Source organism: Engystomops pustulosus, chromosome 3 (assembly GCF_040894005.1).
Source record: "Engystomops pustulosus chromosome 3, aEngPut4.maternal, whole genome shotgun sequence".
Lineage (NCBI taxonomy): Eukaryota > Metazoa > Chordata > Amphibia > Anura > Leptodactylidae > Engystomops > Engystomops pustulosus.
This window is the reverse complement of record NC_092413.1, coordinates 234,763,914-234,782,681: the sequence shown is the minus strand read 5'-3', so window position 1 is coordinate 234,782,681 and position 18,768 is coordinate 234,763,914. Positions and strand designations below refer to the sequence as shown.

General features: G+C 49.2%; 1 protein-coding gene across 8 annotated transcripts in view; it reads right to left on the bottom strand.

Annotated features, from left to right (window-relative positions):
- LOC140122804 (uncharacterized) overlaps positions 1 to 15,784 on the bottom strand; it is a 37,781-nt gene extending 21,997 nt beyond the window's left edge. For 2 of the 8 annotated variants that reach the window (XM_072144010.1, XM_072144019.1), the window contains exons 1-2: positions 14,224 to 14,368; positions 13,674 to 13,692 (exon numbers count right to left, since the gene is read on the bottom strand). The gene's annotated coding sequence lies outside the window, so the exon portion shown is untranslated. Of the gene's footprint in view, positions 1 to 13,673; positions 13,693 to 13,732; positions 13,757 to 13,850; positions 13,886 to 14,204; positions 14,369 to 14,671; positions 14,707 to 15,733 lie in introns of those variants that run through there. The other 6 variants (XM_072144014.1, XM_072144015.1, XM_072144016.1 and 3 more) reach the window with 6 other exon arrangements.
- Positions 15,785 to 18,768: the final 2,984 nt, after the last annotated feature.

The following is an 18,768-nucleotide window of genomic DNA, read 5'->3' as shown; positions in this document are numbered from 1 at the left end:
GGGGCGCCGCATAGTGGCCTTCTCTCCTGTACAGAGGCGCTGAATAGTGCCGTCTCTCCTGTACAGAGGCGCTGAATAGTGCCGTCTCTCCCGTACAGAGGTGCTGAATAGTGCCCGGCTCTCCCGTACAGAGGCGCTGAATAGTGCCCGGCTCTCCCGTACAGAGGTGCTGCACAGTGCCCGGCTCTCCCGTACAGAGGCGCTGAATAGTGCCCGGCTCTCCCGTACAGAGGCGCTGAATAGTGCCCGGCTCTCCCGTACAGAGGCGCTGAATAGTGCCCGGCTCTCCTGTACAGAGGCGCTGAATAGTGCCCGGCTCTCGTGCCTTCTAAGCTTTTCCCCCAGCAGAGGCTTCGGGAGACCTCTCCGATTTCTTCTTACAGTGCCGCATGCTGCAGTATTTCTGGAAGCGAGGCTATTGAATAGTGTAGTGCTGCTGTAGAAATTGTCCAGGTACAGGTGGTAGCCTTGGTCCAGTAAAGGGTGCACCTACTCCCAAACTACTTTTTCAGCAGTTCCCAGGAAGGGGAGGGGGGACATTTTGAGGGCTCAATTCTGGAATCCTTCCCTTCATGCACTCTGAACCTAGAAGTGTACCCTGATGCAGTGTCACACAGCTTATACATCTTCACGCCATACATTGCCCTCTTATTGGGCAGGTACTGGCGGAACTGAAATCTCAAAATCTTTAAAAAGTACCAGGAGCTCGTCAAAAGGCGGGGCACTGTGTATTATCAACAAAACGTATACGTTTATGGATGGCTTCAAAGCGCATCCTGCTCATGGCCGCGCAGAACATCAGGGTGTGGTACAGAATGTCTGTGCTCCTGGAGTCCCTAATTTTGGGCTTTCTTACCAGCCCCATAAGAAGTATTATGCTCCAATATTTTTCAATCTCTGCTGCAGTGACAGGGTCCACCTGTGGGGTTGTGCGTAAAAAGATGTGGGGTTTTGGACAATATATTGTGCAGAATAGAGATTGGTCAGGGATACTATTAGACCAATTAGGACCTCACTAAAAAAAAATCTTGAAAAAAATCCACTGGTCGGAGCCCTGTCGTGTCTCTGTGTAATCCAGGACTGGCTGTAAAATTAGGGACCTGAGGGGCAAAAGTACTGGGGTCATCCATGTGGGGTGAGTGGCTACATGCATTTTCAAACCCATCAGAACAGCTCAGAAGAGATTTGCCCGACTACATAGCTAAATGCATGTGTTAATGCGGTGGTAACACGTGTTAACCATATCATGTTACCATATATTAACACCGCAGTAACAAATACATTGTTAATATTATGTTAACACTGCATTAGCGAATGTGTTTAGTTACACAATGTTTTTTTTAACCTTAGAATGCATACCTGGGGCCTCGCAGGCCCGCTCTGTTAATTGTTTTCTTTTTACTGCAAGATTACTTTAGTTAGAATTCTGAAACTCTAGGTATTCCTCAGTTATATAGTTGTTAGTCATTTCCAGGTGTTCATATATTTTTATGTTACAGGCATTTCGGTATAATAACTCTTTTTTGTGAATACCCCATATTTACATACCTGGGGCCTTTTAGGCCCGTACTAGGCTTACATGTGATCCTAAGTTTTTTGTCTTTACTGACTTAGTCTTTATGACTCTGCTATTGCTGTGCAGAGGTTGGAAACAGATAAATTAGCCCCTATTAGCTACATCTGGAATCTTTTTATCAAGAACTGTACTAAGCATTACCATTCTAGAGAAAATGTGACAGTGGATGAGCAGCTTCTTGCATTTAGGGGACATTGCAAATTCATTCAGTATATGTCCAGAAAACCTTCTAAATATGGTATTAAAATTTTCTGGATGTGTGATGCTGCAAGCTATTATGGGATGAATGGTCTGATTTACTGTGGCAAAGATTTTGATGCTCCAGTCCAGAAGGACCTATGTTCTGATGTAGTAAAAACACTTGCTAAACCAATTTTCCATTCTGGAAAAAATATAACAATGGACAACTACTTTACTAATGTAGAACTGGCCAATTTTTTGCTTCAGAAACAAATTACAATTCTTGGTAGAATAAAGCAAAACCACAGAGAAATTCCTCCAATCATGAAGCACAATCAACATCGACAACTTTATGATTGGCTTCAGCAAGCGACAATGGTCTCTTATAAAGCTAAGAAAAATAAATTGGTGATATTACTGAGTACAATGCACCATGATGGAAGTATAGACACCAATAATAGGAAACGGAAACCCAAAATAATCATGCATTATAATAAAAACAAAGGAGGAGTTGACAAGATGGATGAAATGATTGGAGAGTATGGGGCAGATTTATCAAGTGTCTGAAAGTTAGAATATTTCCAGTTGCCCATGGCAACCAATCACAGCTCCCCTTTAAAATATTCATGAGCACTGGTAAAATGAAAGCTGAGGTGTGATTGGTTGCCGTGGGCAACTGGAAATTTTCTGACTTTCAGACACTTGATAAATCTGTCCCATTATGTGCAAGAGGCAGACAAAACGTTGGCCTATAGTTCTTTTTTATTATACGCTAGATGTGTCAGCCCTCAATACCTATATTGTTTATAGTGAGACTCATCCAGAAAGGACAGATAATGTGTGAAAGATGTTGCGGTCATTAGTAAATTCAAAAAGGAAACTTTGAAAAGGGATATTCCTGGAGCATGTTTACTGCAACTTTTATATTAAAAAAACTTTTAGACAAATGTTATTATAAAGAGTTATATCGAATGAGTATATTGGGCGTTTTAAGCCCGTTCAGTTACTTTATTGTTGTTTTGTGCACAAAATGTTTTCAATTATTCACATATTAGGATGCATTCTCACTAGCGCTGGTGTCTGCCAGGAGGTGATCCGTAATCGATATGATCTCTTGGTAACACCAGTTGAGGCTGCCGGGATGCCCGGACTCTACCACCCTTAGCTGGGGACACCAGGAGGTCAGATCCATTACAGATCCCCTCCCGGCAGACACCAGCACTAGTAGGAATGCATCCTTACTTTGCATTTTTCAAATAAACTTTGAAAAGTATTTTTATTTGAGTTATTCCATGTTATTTGCATACGGGCCTAAAAGGCCCCAGGGATGTAAAAGTGTAGATTTCTAAGGTCATGCATTCTAGGGTTAAACACATAAAAGAGCAACATCATGTATTACAGCATAATATATTACAATGGTCAAGATACAGCGTTACGAGTGCAAACCTTCGTGAAATAAAGTACCGTAACAGATCAAACCATGTCTCGTCCTATGAGGGGGGTTTCTATTTTGCATCATACAGTACAAATAAAGCTGGGTCACAAGGAGAAAATTTTACAGAACAGGTGATTTCCCAACTGGACATGGGGTTAGGGGGAGAGTCCCACCAATTACGCCATATTTTATCGAATTTCTCCAGCCGCAATCTATGCTTGCATAGAACTTTTTCATAGGGTATGACCGAGTTTACAAGTTAACCAAACCCTATCCAGTGGAGGGCTATATTTTTGGCATTGGTTAGGCATAGTACAGGGTTACGGGCAACTTCTACCTCCTCCAACCACAGCTCACACTTCTCCTACTCTCCCTTCTAATATTACAGAGTGCTATCTCGTCACGTGCCTTGGGCTGCGAATGTGCAGGTTAATTTAACCCACTCCAACTTGCGCTCACCTTACACTCAGGATACAAATTGAGCATAAATCGCACCTCATACATCTCCAGCACCCCCAGATCCGCTGCCCCCACTTATTACATCTATACCAGGACCAATAAGTATTCACTCTACAGTCATGGCCAAAAGGTTTGAGAATTACACAAATATTCTATTGCCCTCTGGTTTGTCAGATGTTTTTTTTTTAACTGTATTTTATTGGTTTTCCAAATAAAACAAATAACGAAGCATATACATATCCAGTACATCAGTCTAGCATAATATAGTGATAAGAACAGCCCTGATCGCAGTCAGGGTAAAAAGAAATTTACCTCAGACCATTACTATTCAGGGATAAAGAGTTACAACTTTAAACCAAAAAACAATAAAACAGTAAAACAGAGTCATCTAAACATTATATTGACTTAGCACAAGGAAACGACACAGAGGGGGTGACAAGGGACAGGACAGGTATCCGTGATATGACCTACTCAGAGGTTTCTTACCCAATGGCAGAGCATCAATGTGTTAGTGATCCTCTCTACTTCTCCAGAAGTCATCCCAAGGGGCCCACACTAAATTAAAGCTCTCCATTTTGTTGTTTATCAAAGCTGTCAAATACTCCATTGTGCAAACGTCATGTACCCTAGCACAGTATTCCGTTCGGGACGGGGGAGCCGCTTGCTTCCATTTGGTAGAGATTAGGCATTTTGTGGCAGTAAGTAACCTAGTTGGATGTTTGCCTAGTTTAACGGGGAAAATGTTCAAGAGATATACGCTGGGATCTGGGGGTATCGCTCGTCCCAGGGCGGCTTCTATCACTGAACCCACCATCTTCCAGAAGCTGATGATGTGAGGGCATGTCCAGAAAATGTGGGGTATATTGGCACCTTGGGAGTCACAACGCCAGCATGCATCCCTTGTGGTGGGGTAAATTCTATGCAGCAGGGCCGGGGTATGATACCACCACATCAGCAGCTTATACTGGTTCTCTTTGTACTGCACGCATTGTGACGTCTTAGCTGCTCTATCCCATATTGTTTTCCACACCGTGGGCGGGAGTTTTTTACCCAAAAATGATTCCCACTTTAGCATGTAGTCATGCTGGGTGGGGTGAGGGTTGCTTAGAAAGGTATATATAGCTGATATTAGGCCCCTTGTACCCGTCCCTTCCTTACATAGCATCTCAAGGTGTTGGCAGCGATACTGTCGGGGAGTTGTAAAGTGAGAGTAGATAGGAGTTGATCTGTAAATAGCCATATTGAGCAGTAGTTGGGAGTGAGAATTTATTCCGTAAGTCTGAAAAACTAATCAATTCCCTACTCCTGTAGTCAGCTACATCAGCAAATCTAAAAAGGCCTGCTGTGTTCCAGGGTCTAGCCATTTGTCCCGTTAGACTAGAGGGTAGGGATGGGTTGTATAGGAAAGACTTCATGGGTGAGCGCTCTGAACTCAGTGGGAATTTTTTAACGCATCGCAACCAGATTGCTCTGGTATGGCCCATAGGGCCTAGTAGAGGGGATGGGGGTGGTATATAGGACGTTGCCTACAGGAAGGCATTAGGATGTATTGGGGCGCTCCATAACTTCTCGATCTCCATCCACCTTGAGTAGGCTAGGAGCGGTGACCAAGCTGGAATTCTGGGTAAGTGAGCAGCCCAATAATATTTAATCAGATCCGGTACGGCCAGACCTCCCCTTTCTCTCGGCTGCATCAGGATCTTTTGTCCTAGTCTGTCTTTTATGTGCCCAGATAAATTGAAGTATAAAAGCCTGCAGCGCCCTCAAGCCTCCTAGAGGAACTGGTACTGGTAACATCTCAAAGTAGTACATTAATTTTGGAAGGATAGTCATCTTAACTGCGTTAATTCTACCAAAGAAGGAGAGAGGCAACTTGTGCCACCTAATCATTAACTGCTTTAGTGATGAAGGCGAAGGTGATCTGAATCCCCAGATATGTCAAGGATTGGTATTTCCATTGGAATTTTAAATTGGATTGGAGTCTCGTCAGGTGAGCCTTTTATTGGGAGGGATTCTGTCTTGGTTACATTTACTTTGTATCCAGATAGTTTCCCGTGTTTTTCAAGTAAGTCATGGAGATTAGGGAGTGAAATGTGAGGCTGTGTGAGCGTTAGTAGTACGTCATCAGCGAACAGAGATAATTTAAATTCCCTATCCCTGACCATGACTCCCCTAATGTTCTCCGACCATCTGATAGCAGCTGCCATGGGTTCTATACATAGAACAAACAGCAGGGGGGGATAAGGGGCACCCTTGCCTGGTCCCATTGTGGATGTGGAAGCGAGGCGAGATCGAGTGGGGCAGTTTTATTGTAGCGGAGGGGTTAGTATAAAGACTTGTAATTGCATTCAGAAAGGGACCCCTCAGTCCAAATGTGCAAAGGGTCCGGAACAAGGACGGCCAACCCAACCGGTCGAACGCTTTTTCAGCATCTAAACTTAAAAGCAGCGCTTCCCCGTTAGTTTTATTAACCACATTGATTAGATCAATAGTTCGTCTGGTGTTATCCCCTCCCTGTCTGCATGGAACAAAGCCCACCTGGTCCTTATGTATTAGTTGTGGGAGCTATTGAAGTAACCTGTTAGCTAATATTTTAGTGAATATTTTATAGTCTGCGTTCAGTAGTGCTATGGGTCTATAGTTCGAGCAATCCGTGTGATCTTTGTTAGGTTTGGGGATTAGCGTTACGTACCAGTGTGTCATGTTTCCTGGGATTGGGGAGCCATCTAGGAATTTGTTGAATAGAGGGAGTAAGTACGGGGTCAGGATGGACGGGTAGGTCTGGTAGTACAAATATGTTAATCCGTCAGGGCCAGGGGACTTGCCTCCAGGGAGCTCTTTCAGAGTATCAGCTAACTCTTCGGCTTCTATAGGGGCATTTAAAACAGTCAGGGCCCTGTCAGGTAGGTGTGGAAGATTACATTCCTGCAGAAAAGCGTCTAAGCGGGCATCCCTAGCCGTTTGGTCCAATGGAAGTGTGTTGGGTTAGGTGTAAAGTTTAGAATAGTAGTCATGGAAGATTTTCACTAATTCTCTGGGGTCATAGGTCAATGTTCCATCGGGGCGTTTTAGTGAGTTTGCCTGAGTTTTAGAGGACTCCTCTCTCAGCTGGCGTGCTAAGATAGAGTGTGCTTTGTTCTCCCTTTCGTAATACTTCTGTTTTGAATATAGAAGTAGTTTTTCCGTGCGAAACAGAGCTAACTCTTTTAGTTTGGCCCTTGTCTCCACTACCTGTTTGAGGGTAGATTTAGTGGGAGCAGCCGACAGTGCCGTCTCTAAAGTCCTAAGTTTGGAGGTCAGCTGAGCTTCTTGATGCACCCTGTCAGCCTTCGTTGCGGTGGCTAGGGAAATGCACTGTCTCCGTACCATCATTTTGTGTGCTTCCCATAAGGCCGGGAGGGTAACGTCGTTGACGTTTGATTGGAAGAATTCTTTGCTGGTCAGAGACAATGCATCTCTCTGCGTGGGTGTCTTTAGGAGTGACTTGTTTAATCGCCAATGACATGCCCTTGATGTAGAGAAGTTATCTTCGGTTTCTAGTGTTAATGGGGCATGATTCGACCATGTAAGGGGGCCCAAGGTAGATTTACTCATAAGACGGAGAAATTGTATGGTTCCAAAAAAATAGTCTATTCTTGTATGTGTACCGTGGGGTAGAGAGTAGAAGGAGAACGATCGATCTCTTGGGTTATCAATCCTCCACAGATCATACAGTCCATGGAGGCGTAAAAGCTTCATAAATTCCTTTGTTGTGGATAATAGGGTCGAGGGTGGGGTGTGCTGTGCTGTGCTGAGAACGGAAGATTAAAGTCTCCTCCCATTAATAATGCCGCCCGTGGTAGTTTTGAGAGTCGTGTAAATATTCGTCTTAGAAAGTGAATTTGCCCTTTATTCGGGGCGTAAATATTGCACAATATAATCGGAGTTCCTTGTAGTGTACCCTGTATGATGAGATACCTCCCCCCCAGGGTCTGAGATTACATTGGACGTCTGAAGAGGACAGGATGCAGCAATTAGAATTGCCACCCCCCCCTTTTTTTCCTCTCCCCAGACGCAAGGAAGTAGGATATAACACCTTTGCGAATGCACAGGTACCTGTTGCATCAAAGTGCGTCTCTTGCAGGAGAACAATATCCGCTTTCTGGTTTCGCATTTCCGTCAGGGCTAAACGCCTCTTGACTGGGGAGTTAAGCCCCTTTACATTTAGGGTGAGAAACTTAACCATGGTTGTATATAGAAATACCTGACTCGCTATAAGAGGGCCCACTCACAATCCCATTTTGATACCTGTATTGATCAAGAATCAGTTCTAATGGCTGTCCATTGCTGGGGTAGAGAGGCTGGATCATCACTCTTACGTTGTGATACCTGAGGAAGACACACAAGGAGGGGTGGGGTAGGGTACACAAGACTACATTAAATCATAACCAATATGTGTCTACATACAGTGATCGGTGGAAGCATCCTTTAGACTTGAGTTGAGACCAAGGAAGGCTTATTGCCACCCCAGTTGTCAAGCCCAGTCCAGAATACTCAAGAGAGAGAGAAAAACAAGAAAGACAAAAAAAAAAATGCCTAAGGAGAAGGGTCAAGAATAGAAAAAAGGAAAAGGAAATATATGCGAGAAAATTCGCGGGTGAGAGATGAGAGATGGAAGGAAAGAAAGAAAAGAGGGGTGGAGTCGAGTCACCGAGGGTTCGCCCCGGATTGCCACCTACAAAAAGCCTGTTGGGATTCCTCTCCCTTGACCAGCTATGGTGATAGAAAGTGTCCATAATGTCTTAGTAAGGTAAATATAGAGTCTCCTATACCGCCTCGGAGTTGGATGTTAGGCTGGTGGGTTCTTCCCTGGTCCTCTTGGTGACGAACGGCGTCTCTTCTTCTGCACCGGAGTCCACTTGGGGGGAGGTGCCGGCGGTGGGGGGGTTATTTCCCAATCCGCGATATCCGGAACTGAAAGGTCCAAGGCTTTGCAGAAGCCTAGCATGTCCACATAGGAAGCTAGCTGGAATGTCTGTCCGTTATGTAGAACCAGCAGGGCGAAGGGGAAACCGCAGTCTCTAAGCTGGGTCAGAAGCGGTTTCAATTGGCGCCTCTTGTGAAGGGTGATCCACGATAAGTCCGCAAATATCTGGATAGAGGCTCCCTTGTATGACAGCGAGTCCTTTTTCCTGGCATTCAGCATTATTCTTTCATTCAGCATAGTCTGTGACACAACAGATTATGTCCCTAGGTCTGGTGGAGGAGCCCCTCGCCCCTAAAGCTCGGTGGGCCCTGTCGAACTTAATTTTATGTGACTCCGGCTCATTCAGTATGCTGTTAAAGATTGTTTCTAAGAGTCCTTTGACATCCTCAGGTCCCTTGGGTTCTGGGACCCCTCCTCTCTCTAATATTATTTCGCCTTCCACGGTTATCGAGATCTTCAATATGGCGACTCATATCTTGCATAGCATAAGTTTGGTCAGCCACTGACTCTCGTAGTTGGGCCACGTAGGATCTTGTGTCATCATGGGCCATCTCTAGCCCCTCCACTCTGTTCACCAGAGAATGCAGATCATTTCTAACCGAGTTGAGCTCTGTGCGGAATGTATCTTTAACCTCCTCCACTAATTCTCTAAAGTCCTTTTTAGTAGGTAGACTCTGAAGCAGTACTTGTATATCTGCAGAGAGGGGTATTGAAGTAGCAAGCGGCGGATCATCAGATGAGATAGAGCTGCCCGGTGAGGCCCAGGGGTCCTGTACTGGGACTAAATTTGTGAGGGAAGGAGTTGCACTCAGGTCTTCACCCGAAGGATCAGGCCAGGCCCCGGAAGGGCCACTGAGGGTGACATGTGCCCCTGTTGCAGCAGGAGGTTGTTTGTATGACCTCTGTGGTAGAGAGGTAGGCCCCTGGAGGGGGCTTTTCCCCTTGTTGGCTGTCACAGCCGAGGAGTAGGATCCTATGGAGGTAGTGGCTGAAGCTGTGGATTGCTGCCTAGGCTCCCTGCTATCTGCTCTCTGTAAGTCCCCCATATCTCCCTGTGTGTCATGATGCTGGGAGGAAGCGCCTGCTGTCCCCTCCTGTTCTTGTAATGGCGGCAAGGGGGAAGCCGGGCCTCTTTTTTGGCGGGAGGGGGTTAACGGCGGATCCCGCTGCGCTGCACTTACTTGTGCCTCCTCCGTTGGTGATGTCTCGGCGGCGGCAGCTTGTGCTCGGATGCCGGACCCAGCGCTTTGGAGCGCGCGCTCTGCTTCTGCTCCTTCGGAGCTGCGGTACTGCGTGTCTGAGGCGGGGAGACATGTGCATGGCCTGCGGACCCCTTGCCCGCAGGCGCTGCCAGGAAGCGATCCATCGCCGGGTGTCAGTCCTGACGGTAACCGGGTCTCGCTGAGGGCCGTCTGGTGTGGGAAGGTCGGGGTTTGGAGCGCTTATATCGCTTTAGGTGGCAACCGGGAGCGGGAGCTGGCTTTCAAGCGTCCATATCCTTGCGGTGCTAGGACACGCCCCTGTCAGATGTTTTTATCACACACAGAGATAAAAGTGCAATCATATTATGGGGAACAGAAGCTTTTATTGTCAGGTAGGAGGAGTTACTGCAGCGAGTCAGTATCTGCAGGACCTCTCCTTCTTCAGGACCTCTGCAATTCTCCCTGGCAGCTCTCACTCACCTTCTGCACCAAATCCACAAGTTCTCAATGGGATAAGATCTGGAGAGTTTCCAGGCCATGGACCCAGAATCTCTGTGTTCTGTTCCCGGAGCCATTTAGTTCTCCCCTTTGCTTTATGGCAGGTGCTCCATCATGCTGGAGAAGGCATTGCTCATCACCATCTGCTCCTGGAGGGTTGGGAGAAGTGGCTCTTGGAGGACATTCTGGTCCCATTCTTTATTCATGGAGGTGTTTTTAGGCTGATTCCCTTGGCTGAGAAGCCGCCCCCCCCCCCCCACACACACACATGAATGGCTGCCGGAGGCTTTACAGGTGCAGGAGACAAGACTGGTGGCATTGCTCACCTTGTCTTCTCCCAACAATCGGAAAGGGGATTCATCAGAGACAATGCCTTTCCCCCAGTCCTCAGCGTCCACTCCCTGCACCTCCTGCAGAATGTCAGTCTGTCCCTGATGTCTGGAGAGAAGCGGCTTCTTTGCTGCCCTCCTGGACACCAGGCCTTGCTCCAGGAGTCTCTGCAATGTCACAGTGCGTGCAGATGCCTCACACCTGCCTGCTGCCATTCCTGAGCTCTGCGATGCTGGGAGCCCCATCCCCAAGCTGAGACACTTGTAAGAGACACTCCTGGTGCTTGCTGGTCCTTCTTGGGCGCCTGGAGCGTTTTTGGTAACAATGGAGCCTCTCTCCTTGGATTCCTTGATGATGCAATAGATCAGTGACTGAGGTGCAATTTTTCTAGCTGCGATACTCTTCCCTGTTAGGACAGTTTTGTGCAGTGCAATGATGACTGCATGTGTTTCTTTAGAGATAACCATGGTTAACAGAAGAGAAACAATGATGCCAAGCACCAGCCTCCTTGTAAAGTGTCCAGGGGTGAGATTCTTACTTAATCCTGACAGATTGATCTCCAGCCCTGTCCTCATCAGCCCCCACACCTGTGTTACTGGAGACATCACTGACACCATGGCAGCTACTCCTTTTAAGGGTCTGCATTTGTGTTTTGGGGGAAAAAGTTCTTTTCCTAGGCAAATATTGACTTTGCAATTAATTGCTGTTAAGCTGATCGCTCTGTATAACATTCTGGAGAATATGCAAATTACCATTATAACACCTGATGCAGGAGACTTTGTAAAAACTAACATTTGTATAATTCTCAAAACTTTTGGCCATGACGGTACATCCACTCTTACTTCTCAAGCAGTCACCTTGTCACACAACTAGACATGCACGCTCAGCTCTCTAGCGGTCACCTTGTCACACCACTAGACATGCACACTCAGCTCTCTAGCAGTCACACCACTAGACATGCACACTCAGTTCTCTAGCAGTCACCTTGTCACACCACTAGACATGCACGCGCAGCTCTCTAGCAGTCACCTTGTCACACCACTAGACATGCACGCTCAGCTCTCTAGCAGTCACCTTGTCACACCACTAGACATGCACGCTCAGCTCTCTAGCAGTCACCTCGTCACACCACTAGACATGCACGCTCAGCTCTCTAGCAGTCACCTCGTCACACCACTAGACATGCACGCTCAGCTCTCTAGCAGTCACCTCGTCCCACCACTCGACATGCACACTCAGCTCTCTAGCAGTCACACAGCTAATCACAGTTCGCTTACAGGGACCAAAATGAAGTCTTTAATACAAAATAAAAGGTGTTCAGCTTGTCCGGCCACCCCCATAGATTATCCCCCCCCCCAGCTTGTCCGGCCTCCCCCATAGAGTGACCCCCCCAAGCTTGTCCGGCCGCCCCCATAGAGTGACCCCCGCCAGCTTGTCCAGCCGCCCCCATAGAGTGACCCCCCCAGCTTGTCGGGCCGCCCCCATAGAGTGACCCCCCCCCCCCAGCTTGTCCGGCCACCCCCATAGAGTGACCCCCCCCCAGCTTGTCCGGCAGCTTCCATAGAGTGACCCCCCCCAGCTTAACCGGCCGCCCCCATAGAGTGACCCCCCTGCTTGTCCGGCCGCCCCCATAGAGTGACCCCCCCTAGCTTGTCCAGCCACCCCCATAGAGTGACCCCCCTGCTTGTCCGGCCGCCCCCATAGAGTGACCCCCCCTAGCTTGTCCAGCCACCCCCATAGAGTGACCCCCCCCGCTTGTCCGGCCACCCCCATAGAGTGACCCCCCCCCGCTTGTCCGGCCTCCCCCATAGAGTGACCCCCCCCCCCGCTTGTCCAGCCACCCCCATAGAGTGACCCCCCCTCTTGTCCGGCCACCCCCATAGAGTGACCCCACCCCAGCTTGTCCGGCCACCCCCATAGAGTGACCCCCCCCAGCTTGTCCGGCAGCCTCCATAGAGTGACCCTCCCCCAGCTTGTCCGGCAGCCCCCATAGAGTGACCCCCAGCTTGTCCGGCAGCCCCCATAGAGTGACCCCCCTCCAGCTTGTCCGGCCGCCCCCATAGAGTGACCCCCCCACCCTCCATAGAGTGACCCCCCAGCCTGTCCGGCAGCCTCCATAGAGTGACCCCCCAGCCTGTCCGGCAGCCTCCATAGAGTGACCCCCGAGCCTGTCCGGCAGCCTCCATAGAGTGACCCCCGAGCCTGTCCGGCAGCCCCCAACCCCCCCCCCCCCACAGAGTCTTTCAGGATTGGACAAAGTGGTAATGAGGGGGAGGGTCCAGAAATATTCACACCATTTCTTTGTCATAAAGAGCTGCCGGACACTTCAAGAGATACTAATTGTCATATAATTGTATTGTTCAACAAATCTGCACATTCAGGATTAATATTTCCATGACGAGTGCGATCAGCTGGCGAGAGATCAAACACACAATATGGGAACACACTAATGGGAGGATGTTGGGTGTAGTAGTGATAGGACGGATCTCTGTCAATACCTATCCAGCAACCGCGCAACCACAACCAGGCTTGGCGCTAGCTGTCAAAGATACACACATGTGCTGTCACAGATACAGACATACAAGCGGAGTCAAACAAAGCGGGCCAAAACCAAGATGGCGGCAAAGGTCCAGAATCGTATAGCAAATAGAATGGTCAGTAGGCAAAGCAGAAGTCACTACACAGAACAGCAAACAAGATAGCGAGAGCAATAGATACACAGGAGACTGAATAACCAGCACCAAATGAAGGGGCTGAGCAGAATATAAGGCAGTAATGGACACCCCCCCCCAGCACTGACTGGCTCAGCCGTCCATCAATCAAACCGCAGCTGCAGGCAAAACGAGTACAGAGACACACTCAGCTTTCCCAAGGATCAGAAAGGGAGCTGTCAATCACAGGCAGCTTTGGGTGTGGTTATCCAGCAAGAAGCCTGAAACCTGATCCCATCAGTACAATTTGTGAGTTCTGATAATCTCTTAGTATTACCATCTGTGCTGTCCCTAATGCTGCTCCGCGAGCACTCACCGGCTCATCCATGTTATACCTTCATGTGCTGTCCCTAATGCTGCTCCGCGAGCACTCACCGGCTCATCCGTGTTACACTTCCATGTGCTGTCCCTAATGCTGCTCCGCAAGCACTCACCGGCTCATCTGTGTTACACTTCCATGTTCTGTCCCTAATGCTGCTCCACGACCACTCACCGGCTCATCCATGTTATACTTCCATGTGCTGTCCCTAATGCTGCTCCGCGAGCACTCACCGGCTCATCCGTGTTACACTTCCATGTGCTGTCCCTAATGCTGCTCCGCAAGCACTCACCGGCTCATCTGTGTTACACTTCCATGTTCTGTCCCTAATGCTGCTCCACGACCACTCACCGGCTCATCCATGTTATACTTCCATGTGCTGTCCCTAATGCTGCTCCGCGAGCACTCACCGGCTCATCCGTGTTACACTTCCATGTGCTGTCCCTAATGCTGCTCCGCAAGCACTCACCGGCTCATCTGTGTTACACTTCCATGTTCTGTCCCTAATGCTGCTCCGCGAGCACTCACCGGCTCAACCGTGTTACACTTGCATGTTCTGTCCTCCACACGCTGCTCCGCAGGACCCTCCCCTGTAACCGCCTCAGAAAAATAACCCCCAAGAAGCCAAACAACCATATAACAGCGTCAAGAGGAAGAGACACGTGACACTATGCAAATCACAGCGACGACTGGTGATGATGTCATCACCATGTGACCAGTACACGAGGGGCGGAGCTCAGCAGTGAAAGGAGAGGCTGAAGGACCTGTGATGATGTCAGCACCATGTGACCAGTACAGGAGGGGCAGAGCTCAGCAGTGAGAGTTTCACTTTCTTATCACCCCTCTCTGCAGAGCGTCGCACTCTATGTCGATGGCGGCTCTGACCTGAGCAGAATTCTATGTTTTGTATCCGGGACCATTGTACAAGGAATGTGACTGAATCTAATAAGTATTACCATCTGTGCTGTCCCAAATGCTGCTCCGCGAGCACTCACCGGCTCATCCGTGTTACACTTCCATGTTCTGTCCCTAACGCTGCTCCGCGAGCACTCACCGGCTCATCCGTGTTACACTTCCATGTTCTGTCCCTAATGCTGCTCCGCCAGCACTCACCGGCTCATCCGTGTTACACTTCCATGTTCTGTCCCCAACGCTGCTCCGCGAGCACTCACCGGCTCATCCGTGTTACACTTCCATGATCTGTCCCTAACGCTGCACCGCGAGCACTCACCGGCTCATCCGTGTTACACTTCCATGTTCTGTCCCTAACGCTGCTCCGCGAGCACTCACCGGCTCATCCGTGTTACGCTTCCATGTTCTGTCCCAAATGCTGCTCCGTGAGCACTCACCGGCTCATCCGTGTTACGCTTCCATGTTCTGTCCCTAATGCTGCTCCGCGAGCACTCACCGGCTCATCCGTGTTACACTTCCATGTTCTGTCCCTAACGCTGCTCCGCGAGCACTCACCGGCTCATCCCTGTTACACTTCCATGTTCTGTCCCTAACGCTGCTCCGCGAGCACTCACCGGCTCATCCGTGTTACACTTCCATGTTCTGTCCCTAACGCTGCTCCGCGAGCACTCACCGGCTCATCCGTGTTACACTTCCATGTTCTGTCCCTAACGCTGCTCCGCGAGCACTCACCGGCTCATCCGTGTTACACTTCCATGTTCTGCCCCTAATGCTGCTCCGCGAGCACTCACCGGCTCATCCGTGTTACACTTCCATGTTCTGCCCCTAACGCTGCTCCGCGAGCACTCACCGGCTCAACCGTGTTACACTTCCATGTGCTGTCCCTAACGCTGCTCCGCAAGCACTCACCGGCTCATCCCTGTTACACTTCCATGTTCTGTCCCTAATGCTGCTCCGCAAGCACTCACCGGCTCATCCATGTTATACTTCCATGTGCTGTCCCTAATGCTGCTCCGCGAGCACTCACCGGCTCATCCGTGTTACACTTCCATGTTCTGTCCCTAACGCTGCTCCGCGAGCACTCACCGGCTCATCCCTGTTACACTTCCATGTTCTGTCCCTAATGCTGCTCCGCAAGCACTCACCGGCTCATCCGTGTTACACTTCCATGTTCTGTCCTCCACACGCTGCTCCGCGAGCACTCACCGGCTCATCCGTGTTACACTTCCATGTTCTGTCCCTAATGCTGCTCCGCAAGCACTCACCGGCTCATCTGTGTTACACTTCCATGTTCTGTCCCTAATGCTGCTCCGCGAGCACTCACCGGCTCATCCGTGTTACACTTCCATGTTCTGTCCTCCACACGCTGCTCCGCGAGCACTCACCGGCTCATCCGTGTTACACTTCCATGTTCTGTCCCTAATGCTGCTCCGCAAGCACTCACCGGCTCATCTGTGTTACACTTCCATGTTCTGTCCCTAACGCTGCTCCGCGAGCACTCACCGGCTCAACCATGTTACACTTGCATGTTCTGTCCTCCACACGCTGCTCCGCAGGACCCTCCCCTGTAACCGCCTCACAAAAATAACCCCCAAGAAGCCAAACAACCATATAACAGCGTCAAGAGGAAAAGACACGTGACACTATGCAAATCACAGCGACGACTAGTGATGATGTCATCACCATGTGACCAGTACACGAGGGGCGGAGCTCAGCAGTGAGAGGAGAGGCTGAAGGACCTGTGATGATGTCAGCACCATGTGACCAGTACACGAGGGGCGGAGCTCGGCAGTGAGAGGAGAGGCTGAAGGACCTGTGATGATGTTAGCACCATGTGACCAGTACAAGGGGCGGAGCTCAGCAGTGGGAGGAGAGGCAGCAGGACCTGTGCTCAGCAGTGAGAGGAGAGGCTGAAGGACCTGTGATGATGTCAGCACCATGTGACCAGTACACGAGGGGCGGAGCTCAGGAGTGGGAGGGGAGGCTGCAGGACCTGTGATGATGTCACCACCATGTGACCAGTACAGGAGGGGCGGAGCTCAGCAGTGAGAGTTTCACTTTCTTATCACCCCTCTCTGCAGAGCGTCGCACTCTATGTCGATGACGGCTGTGACCGCAGCAGAATTCTATGTTTTGTATCCGGGACCATTGTACAAGGAATGTGACTGAATCCCATAAGTCTGAGGCCTCTGCAGCGGCTTCTGCTTCCTGTAATGTGCAGGGACCATTTCTATGCATTCTGCAGAGAGAAGGTCCCATGACGGAGAGGTCCTTCTGGGCTGTGGGATACAGGACCCTCATATAGAAGGGGCTCATTGCAGATTATATCGGCCTCTCAGCCGCCAATCAGAGCTCAGGTTCTGCTCTATCCATAGACGCGGCCGTATATATATATACATAGTGTCAGTGCACAGAATTATTCCAGGATGTAGCGTTCTAGGTTATGGCCTTGCTCTCCATCATCATCTATCACCAGGTCTCACCATCGCTCATTTCTCTCATCCACAGGTTTGTCTGATTAATTTGGCGCCTCTTGTCTTTGTCTGCACCTTTCATGTTATTTGTTTCCTTGGAGACTTCCTGACTCCTGTCTGGGTCTCTCCGCTCACCTGATAGCTGTGCAACATCCCCCACCGGGGCCTTTCCTTGGGGCCTGGAGGCGGCCGGGGCCCAGAATACCGGAATGGCTGGGGGTTGTTATGGGGACCGGAGGACTGTCCTACAGCCTGGCAGCTCTCCAGCAGGTGGTAAGTGCAAGAAATGATGTAGAGGGAGAGGCTGTGGTACTGGTTCTACCTGGGGCAGCCCCTGAGTGTCTGTAGGATGAGTCCCTGGTAGATAGATGGGGCGCCCTGGATGGTGATACAGCCGTAGCAGGGACCAGACGGAGGCAATGTTGTGCATAAAAGTAACTTACACTTCTTTATTCAAGCAACGGTAACAACACGCCAAACGATTCTGTACAAGTGCTGTACTGGAGTGATTGTGGAGAGGAACCTCAGGAGTTGGGTCACTAGCCTGGATGCAGGGGCAGGCCGGGATGGAGCTGTGTCCAATTCTGGAAGCTGCAGCTTTGTCCTGTGTCACTCTGTTTGTAGTTCTTGAGATGAGGCCTATAATCAGAGCTTGTGCTCAGAGCTCCTCCTGTCTTGAGAGCTCGGCCTGAAGAGATCTGCACTCTCTGAAATTTCTAGAACTCTGTTCATAGTAACATAGTATATAAGGCTGGAAAAGACACAAGTCCATCAAGTCCAACCTTTAAGAATTAAATAAATGTTTTATCCCCATAACCCGGGATATTTTTTCTCTCCAGAAAGTCATCCAGGCGTCTCCTGAACATGTACATAGAGTCCTCCATAACAACCTCCTGACCATGTACATAGAGTCCCCCATAACAACCTCCCGCACATGTACATAGAGTCCTCCATAACAACCTCCTGACCATGTACATAGAGTCCTCCATAACAACCTCCTGCACATGTACATAGAGTCCTCCATAACAACCTCCTGCACATGTACATAGAGTCCCCCATAACAACCTCCTGCACATGTACATAGAGTCCTCCATAACAACCTCCTGCACATGTACATAGAGTCCCCCATAACAACCTCCTGCACATGTACATAGAGTCCTCCATAACAACCTCCTGCACATGTACATAGAGTCCCCCATAACAACCTCCTGCACATGTACATAGAGTCCCCCATAACAACCTCCTGCACATGTACATAGAGTCCTCCATAACAACCTCCTGACCATGTACATAGAGTCCTCCATAACAACCTCCTGCACATGTACATAGAGTCCTCCATAACAACCTCCTGCACATGTACATAGAGTCCCCCATAACAACCTCCTGCACATGTACATAGAGTCCCCCATAACAACCTCCTGCACATGTACATAGAGTCCTCCATAACAACCTCCTGCACATGTACATAGAGTCCCCCATAACAACCTCCTGCACATGTACATAGAGTCCTCCATAACAACCTCCTGCACATGTACATAGAGTCCCCCATAACAACCTCCTGCACATGTACATAGAGTCCCCCATAACAACCTCCTGCACATGTACATAGAGTCCTCCATAACAACCTCCTGACCATGTACATAGAGTCCTCCATAACAACCTCCTGCACATGTACATAGAGTCCTCCATAACAACCTCCTGCACAT